The 8,696-nt window shown below is 37.9% G+C and overlaps 1 pseudogene; it reads left to right on the forward strand.

Moving 5' to 3' along the window:
- The first annotated feature begins 5,304 nt into the window (after positions 1–5,304).
- Positions 5,305–7,106, forward strand: LOC104001954 (large ribosomal subunit protein uL4-like; annotated as a pseudogene).
- The last annotated feature ends 1,590 nt before the right edge of the window (positions 7,107–8,696 follow it).

Here is an 8,696-nt window from a genome sequence, read left to right on the forward strand (position 1 = left end):
TGGTTTGTTGACTGAAGGGAAATGATATCAGATGGAATTTATGACCCAAGGAAGTAATAAAGAACATTAAAAATAGTAACTATGTGGAAACATTAAAAAGAGATTACCTTTCTAAGTTTTTCAAAATACAGTTGACAAATGCAAAAGTAATAACAATGTATTACACCGTTAAAAACATATATAAATAAAATCAACAGCAATAACACAAAAAACTGAAGGGGCATAGGATTAAACTGTTGTAAGATTCTTGCATTATGTATGAAGTCGTATAATATTAATTCAAGAGAGAATCTGATGAACTGAGGATGCATATGATAATCTGTAGATAAACAATTAAAAAACCAAAGCAAAAAGGTTTAGCTAATAGCCAATGGGGGAAATAGAATGAACGAGTATAAAAACTTCTCAAATAAATCAAAAGAAGGGAGAATAAAGGGCATATTAACAAAGACTAGAGGAAAAACATAGAAAATGGATTATCATTGTAGATTCAAACCAAATAAAAATAATTACATTAAATGTAAATAGCATAAACATTCCAAATAAAAGGGAGATAGTCTCAAACTAGACAAAAAGACACAATTGTATGTCATTCACAAAAAATGTACTTTAAAGACAAAGATGAGTTGAAAGTAAGAGGCAACCTATGCCATGCAAATAGCAACCATAAGAAAGCTATGTGTCTTTATTAATATTAAAGAATATTTGAAAATGAGGGGTGTTATCAGATAAAAGCATTATTTAATAATAAACAGAGGGTCACTTGATCAAGAAGAGATAATATTCTCTAAATGTTTATGTACTGATAGTAGACATAAAATATATGAAACAAAATTAACAGAATTAAAGGAGAAATAGGCAAATCTGTAATCAGAGTTGGAGACTGTAAGGCTCCTCTCTAGTAATTGATAGAACAAGAAGACAGAAAGTCAGTAAAAATATACAAGGCTGGAACAATCAACGAGATCTAATTGACATTTATAGAGCACTATACCCACCAAGTGCACTATATACATTCTTTTCAAGTACACATAGAACGTTCATCAAACAGACCATATTTTTAGATGTAAAACAGTCTCAATAGATTTGAAAGGATTAGAATCCTACAGTTTTCTCACCACAATATAATTAATTTAGAAGTCAGTAACAAGGTATACAGTAGAAAATCCCCAAATATTTGCAAATTAAGCAATATACTTCTAAGTCACCCATTGATAAAAGAAGAAATTGCAAGGAAAGTTAGAAGATATTTTGAAGTAAAAAATGATAAAATATAGCCCGGGCGCGGTGGCTCATGCTTGTAATCCTGGCACTTTGGGAGGCTGAGTTGGGCGGATCACCTGAGGTTGGGAGTTTGAGACCAGCCTGACCAACATGGAGAAACCCCGTTTCTACTAAAAATGCAAAATTAGCCGGGTGTGGTGGCACATGCCTGTAATCCCAACTACTCGGGAGGCTGAGGCAGGAGAATCGCTTGAATGCGGGAGGTGAAGATTGCAGGTGAGCCGAGATTGTACCATTGCACTCCAGCCTGGGCAACAAGAGTGAAACTCTGTCTCAAAAACAAACAACAAACCAAAACAAACAAAAATCCCTTAAAATTTCACAGAAAAATTCTAGGCTCAGGTAGCTTCAAAGGTGAGTTGAACAGAACATTTAATGAAGAATTAATTCTAACCGAACACAAAACAGAAAATGGAAGGAGGGCAGTCCGGCCCCATCTGTAGTCATCCACATTGAATCATCAGCATCAGCATCACCTTGGAATTTGTTAGAAATGCAGAGTCTTAGGCCAAACTCCAGTTCTGGTGATTCAGGATTTGCATTGTAGCACAGTTCCTGAATTTGTACATTTTGTTCAGCAATGTGGTCCTGAAGTGAGGAAGTAAACAGAATGATGAAGGGAGGTGGGAAAAATATTTTTTTCAAGTTCTAGGTTTTTTTTTTTTAAAACTATTTAATTGTTTTATTTTGTTGAGACTCTAAACTTACCTTAGATTCAATTTTTTTAAATTTGTGAGTGAGATTGGGCTAGAACAGTGGTTCCCCTGTGGGAGCAATTTTATCCTTCAGGGGATATTTTGGAATATCTGGAGATATTTTTTATTGTCGTACAGAGAGTTGAAACTGGCATTTAGTGGAGAGAGGTCAGAGATGCTCTAAACATCCTAAAATGGACAGGAGAGCTTCCAACCAAGATTATTTTGTACAAATGTTAGTGCTAATATTGAAAAACTGTGGACTACAGAATCCTAAGGGTCCTAATAGCTCTGAAATTCTGGGATCCAATTTAACTGAAAAGACATTCACTGAATACTGTGTGCCAAGTTATTATGGTCTTACATTGGTGTGCCAGCGGGGAGACACTGTCCCACAGCATGGGCATACACTATCTGGCCCCTAACCATGTATATGACCATTGAGCTATGCCAACCAGACAATACATGTTCAGAATTTTGAAAAGAATAGGAAAGCTAGGGTCAGCCACTCTCATACTACAAGGAAATCAGTAATTCACTCTCTGACATAAGTAAGAGTAGGCCAAGGACTGTTTATAACTAACCTCATCACTCAGGTGTACTTTCTATTTCATATTATTAATAACAAATTATACTCATTATCCTGTATTTATAAATATAATGTGCATCACATACAGAGTGAAAGAAAAAATGACCAAGGGAAAGAAAAAGTAGATAAATTGGGAGCAAAATGAACATTGCTTATGCATATTGAAATCCATGTCAGTACTAGAAAATAGAGTTATTCCATGCCATTGTTTTTGACAATAAGGCAATATTTTATGAAAAAATCATAGGGGTAGAAATTTTTCCAGGCCATAATTGTGAGTAGTGTTATAGTAAATAGGTGGAACAGAAGCAGACCACCTAACGACTAGTATTTTCAACTCTGCATGCTATATATCCGAAGGACAGATATTGACCTAAAGTGTTAAGAAAAGTTCAAGGAAAATGCAACTAAGAAATATGATAAAGGATCTGGGAATTATATGATATGATGAATGAGTAAAAGGATAAAACAATTTAAATGAAAACTTTAAATAAATACATTTGATGTATATAAATCTAAATACATTTTGTAATATGTACATATCTTTGTATTTTAGGAAAGTGATTCTGTATAATCACACTCGAGATATATTAGTTATGCCATGCAGATGAGGAATTAGATTAATTTTCTACATTGCTTGGAGATCTACTAAGTCAAAGCACAGGGAAGGGACTCCAACTTGTGAAAAACAGTCAGACCAAGTTTCCCTGGATGGAGAGTAAATTTGCCATTGTCAGTTTCCTACATATATTATGCTACTAACAGGCATTGGTTTTATGCTTACTTATATTTATTATTACAGGAATGAATCAGAAAGACTAAAGAAATTAAAATAGATGATGTAGGGTTTGGATAGAAAATTTAAAATACTGAAGGACTTTATCACAGGGGAATATCTAAACAATGATTTTAGCAATAGACAATAAAATCGAGGGAAAAGTTTTTGGGTCTGAAATCTGAGTTAGCAGTGCCCAGGGTAACAGGAGGGGAAATTCTACTACAGATCATTCATTATTCAGTGATCACATTTGAGGACAAGCCACTCATTCTGACAATAGGAATAAGAATACACTTGGAAAAGATGTACATTTGTTTACATTATCTCAATCTGTAGTCTGATGTTTCCTGAGATGTTTCCTCTTTTATGTCAATACTTTGCAATAAGTAAGCCACATGTCTGTAATTTCAGATGATCTGTTCTTCCAGAGGAAAATATTTCAGAGTGCATGTCAGATTTTTCATCACAATCTATAGGCTAAACTCTTTCCTTTCATTAGACCAATATTATTAACTCATGGAAGCCTTTCTCTCTCCTTTTATCTTTTATTGTATAATTTAGTCATTTTGAAGAAAACAACACTCATGTTTTGACCTCTGGCACTGTCAATTTCCTGGGAATGGCAAGAACAGGAACAAGGCCAGGCTTGGAGGAGCAGAGCCTGAGATAGCATGCATCTGATATATTTAGTGAACCTGTCTTACTCCAATTTTTGTTCTTAAATGCTAGCTTCAGAAAGAGTTTTCCTCTGTGAGTGCTGAATCAGGATGGCTAATTTGGCTGATTGATTTTCTGGCCAATTCAAAAAATAGTAGAGGGATAAGGAGGAAACGTTTTACACCTCAGTGGCTTTGTAGACTGAATCATGGCATTTTCTTAATTTCAAGTAGACTGTCATTAATAAACATGAAAAACCTCTAACTTCTTCAAATATATTTAACATGACTCAGTAGTGTGCCGAGAAGATGCAATGGAATTCTAAAACCTACGTTTGCACTTTTTCTGTCTGCTAATCCACATAATTTCTGACTGGAGGTACACTTGGAATTTACTTTATTTGGCCTTCTGCTGTTTGATGTGCCAGAATCTCCCACAGATACAGGATAATTGGTTTAGCGTTTGGGGATCTGGCCACAAGGTGGCAGAGCTTCTCTGCTCATGTAGAATGTACGAAAGGATCCTTTTGGTTGACTTCTGTGAGTAGGCTGACGACAGAAGCAGATGCCTCTGTGGACAGTTTAAGAAACCACAGTGCTTTGGAGGAAAGGAAGAGATACTTGATAATATAGCTCTCTTGGCTGGAGATTGCAGGTCCCAGTGGGGAGAACAATGAAGACATTTGCTGGATCTTCGTTCCTGTTTTTGTGGCTGCAGCTGGACTGTGAGTCGAGAGCTTTTGGGGAACAGAGGGTTTAGTAAATACTCATTAGAAGTCTGAGGAGGAGACTCATCTGGTCTTTTCCAGAATGTCTGAAGTTACTACAGTGAAAAAAATAAAAAAGCAAACTCCAGAGAATGATGGCCTGATGATCTTGTCTGACTTTTCCTTTTGCACAGGTATGAGTAGAGGAGAGGATGTGGAACAGAGTCTTTTCCTGAGTGTCCGAGAGGGAGACAGCTCCGTTATAAACTGCACTTACACAGACAGCTCCTCCACCTACTTATACTGATATAAGCAAGAACCTGGAGCAGGTCTCCAGTTGCTGACGTATATTTTTTCAAATATGGACATGAAACAAGACCAAAGACTCACTGTTCTATTGAATAAGAAGGATAAACATCTGTCTCTGCGCATTGCAGACACCCAGACTGGGGACTCAGCTATCTACTTCTGTGCAGAGAGTACACATTGCTTCTCAGGCACCTGTATCCTGTACCCAAACCTGCACCTGGGACTAAAGCCACACTCTATTTCCTTTACCTTTAAGTCAGGGGTTTTGCTGTAATGTATTTTTAATGTACGGACATTACAAAACATCCTAAAAGGTCAGTTTCAAAATGACTTAATGATTTTCAGAACATTTTGATTAAACTCTTTTTGGGAGTTAATGATTTCTTAGTTGATATCCTGGTCTTAGGGTTGACTTTATGGGTGCCATAAAGTCATCTGAATGATTTCTCCCCTACCAAGGACATCTTAGTGTCAGAGAATCCTCTCTTTGATGGAGTCTCTTATCTTTTAACATTAGTATTTATTAACTTTTTCTAACTATAATATATTAACTGCACGGTATAGGAAAAAACAGGAAATTATAAAATAGAAAATCAAAATGTCTTATAATCCTATCATACAGATAACTCATAGCTAACATTTAGTATTCCTTCTTCATTAAAAAAAAAATTAGGATCGCTTTTCCTGTGGCAGCAGCTGGGGTGACAGGAGCAGTGGCTCTCTCCTCTCTCTGCCATGGCATGTGCTTGCCCACTGATGTCAGCGTACTCTGAGAAGGGAGAGTCATCTGGCAAAAATGTCACTTTGTCTGCCATATTCAAGGCTCCTATTCGACCAGATATTGTGCAAAAACAACAGACAGCCCTATGCTGTCAGTGAATTAGCAGGTCATCAAACCAGTGTTGAGTCTTGGAGTACTGGCAGAGCTGCAGCTTGAATTCCCAGAGTTCGAAGTGGTGGGACTCACCATTCTGGCCAGGGAGCTTTTGGAAACATGTGTTGTGGAGGCTGAATGTTTGCACCAACCAAAACCTGGCTCCATTGGCATAGTAGAGTGAATACAACCCCAAAACGATATGTCATCTCTTCTGCCCTGGCTGCCTCAGCCTTACCAGCACTGGTTATGTCTAAGGGTCATCGTATTGAGGAAGCTCCTGAACTTCCTTTGGTAGTCGAAGATAAAGTTGAAGGCTACAAGAAGACCAAGGAGGCTGTTTTGCTTCTTAAGAAACTTAAAGCCTGGAATGATATCGAGAAGGTCTGTGTCTCTCAGCAAATGAGATCCAGCAAGAGCAAAACGAGAAACCATCACCGTATCCAGCGCAGGGGCGCCGCATCATCTGTAATGAGGATAATGGTATCGTCAAGGCCTTCAGAAACATCCCTGGAATTACTATGCTTAATATAAGCAAACTGAACATTTTGAAACTTGCTCCTGGTGGGCATGTGGGACATTTCTGCATTTGGACTCAAAGTGCTTTCTGGAAGTTAGATGAATTTTCTGGCCCTTGGCATAAAGCTGCTTCCCTCAAGAGTAACTACAATCTTCCCATGCACAAGATGATCAATACAGACCTTAGCAGCATCTTAAAAAGCCCAGAGATCCAGAGAGCCCTTCGAGCACCTTGCAAGAAGATTCATCGCAGAGTCCTAAAGAACCCACTGAAAAATCTGAGAATCATGTTGAAGCTAAACCCATACACACAGATCATGCGCCGGAACACCATTCTTCGCTAGGCCAGGAATTACAAGCTCTGGGTGGATAAGGCAGCAGCCGGCAGCAGCAGCACTAGAAGCCAAATCAGATGAGAAGGGGGTTGTAGGCAAGAAGCCTGTGGTAGGTAAGAAAGGAAAGAAGGCCATTGTTGAGTTAAGAAGCAGAAGAAGCCTCTGGTGGGAAAAAAGGCAGCAGCTACCAAGAAACCAGCAGCTGAAAAGAAGCCGGCGGAAAAGAAATCTACTACGGAGGAAAAGGAGCCTGCTGCATAAACTCTTAAATTTGATTATTCCATAAAAGTCAAATCATTTTGAACAGCTTCTTTTGAATAAAGACCTAATCAAAGAGGCAGTGAGGAAAAAAAATTAGGATCACGCAGACTTGTATTTTAATTTAATAGTATATTCTAACCTGAATGTTTCACATTTCCCCAATCTTATAAAAATAAATTTTTAAATGATTTTGTGAGTGATTTTATAAGCCAGCATTTTATTTCCCCTATAATCGTCCCATATATCTGTGGTGAAAGTATTTTTCTGAACTCAGGTGTTACCCTTTAAATAGTTTCTTACGTGTAGGAAGTTTTAAATTTTCTAGAAATTTATTTTTTCTTCTGTTCTAGAAATAATTTGTTTCTTCAATCACTTATGCTCTTTTCCTCTTGTTCTTTCTTCCTCCTTGAAGTGCTGAATGTTTTCATTTGTCCCATTTTTTCTTCTATTTTTCACAGCATTTTAAAGGGAAAGTTATATGTTTCTAACATTGTATGTTAAGGTTTCTTTCAGCACTGATGATACTGGGATTTATTAAATCTTCCAGGAGCAGATAAGGAGGTCAGGGTTGATTTAGAATTATTTGCCAAGCCAGAAGTCAGGATGTCTTTTGCCAGTACGAATGGTACATCACTTATATTTAGATGCCAGTTGGAGAACTTGCTGGAGAGGTCCATAGTGATATCCACTTCTGTGCCTGAATTGCTTTTATATTACCATCTCTTTGTATGATTGTATCATTCTAACAGGGAGAGTAGTTTGGTGACCTATGTTCAGTGGTTTGGTTCCTTAAAAATGACACCGATGCTATTTGGTATTCCTCTAATGGCATGCAAACAAACCATAGTTTCTTTTTGTTTTTTTTGAGACGGAGTCTCGCTCTGTCGCCCAGTGGCACAATCTTGGCTCACTGCAAGCTCTGCCTCCCGGGATTATGCCATTCTCCTGCCTCAGCCTTCCGAGTAGCTGGGACTACAGGCGCCCACCACCAGGCCCGGCTAATTTTTTCTATTTTTTGGTAGAGACGGGGTTTCACCGTGTTCGCCAGGGTGGTCGCGATCTCCTGACCTCATGATCCACCCGCCTCGGCCTCCCAAAGTGCTGGGATTACAGGCGTGAGCCACCGCGCCTGGCCGTTTGTTTCTAAGATTAAAAATTTTGTTTAAAAACAGATGTTTACTTTCTGAAATGCCTTATAGACATAGTTGGTGTTTAGTTTTTCACTTTGTACTCGTTATCATCATTATCATCATCATCATCAAGTGGAAGCTAATTCTTCCTCATATAATTCATGATCAGAATTACCCTTTATTATTTTACTCTTTGATCTCTTTCTACTCCCCAGGACCCCTGCCACTGCTTTATAAGTGTTAGTCTAATTGCTCATTTGTCCTTAGAGCTGTCTCAGGTGAGCTTTTATCATGTAGGCAGTAACACATGGGTTGATTGGACTATCCTTCAAGTCTATCTTCTTTATAATATGTTTAAAAAGTTGCTCAGTTTTTAGGGCTATGACTTGTGCCACTCCTTGCATCTGGCACTTGTGTGTATTTCACCGTTTTTAATGTTTTACCAATGGACATTTAAGGAAAGGGGCTAGGTAAAATGCACTGAATACACAGATCCATCAATATGTTTGAAATAATGCATGTGAAGCACCTAGCATGATCCTGGCATGTACTCATCATT

The sequence above is a fragment of the Pan troglodytes genome, chromosome 15, assembly GCF_028858775.2.
Source record: "Pan troglodytes isolate AG18354 chromosome 15, NHGRI_mPanTro3-v2.0_pri, whole genome shotgun sequence".
NCBI lineage: Eukaryota > Metazoa > Chordata > Mammalia > Primates > Hominidae > Pan > Pan troglodytes.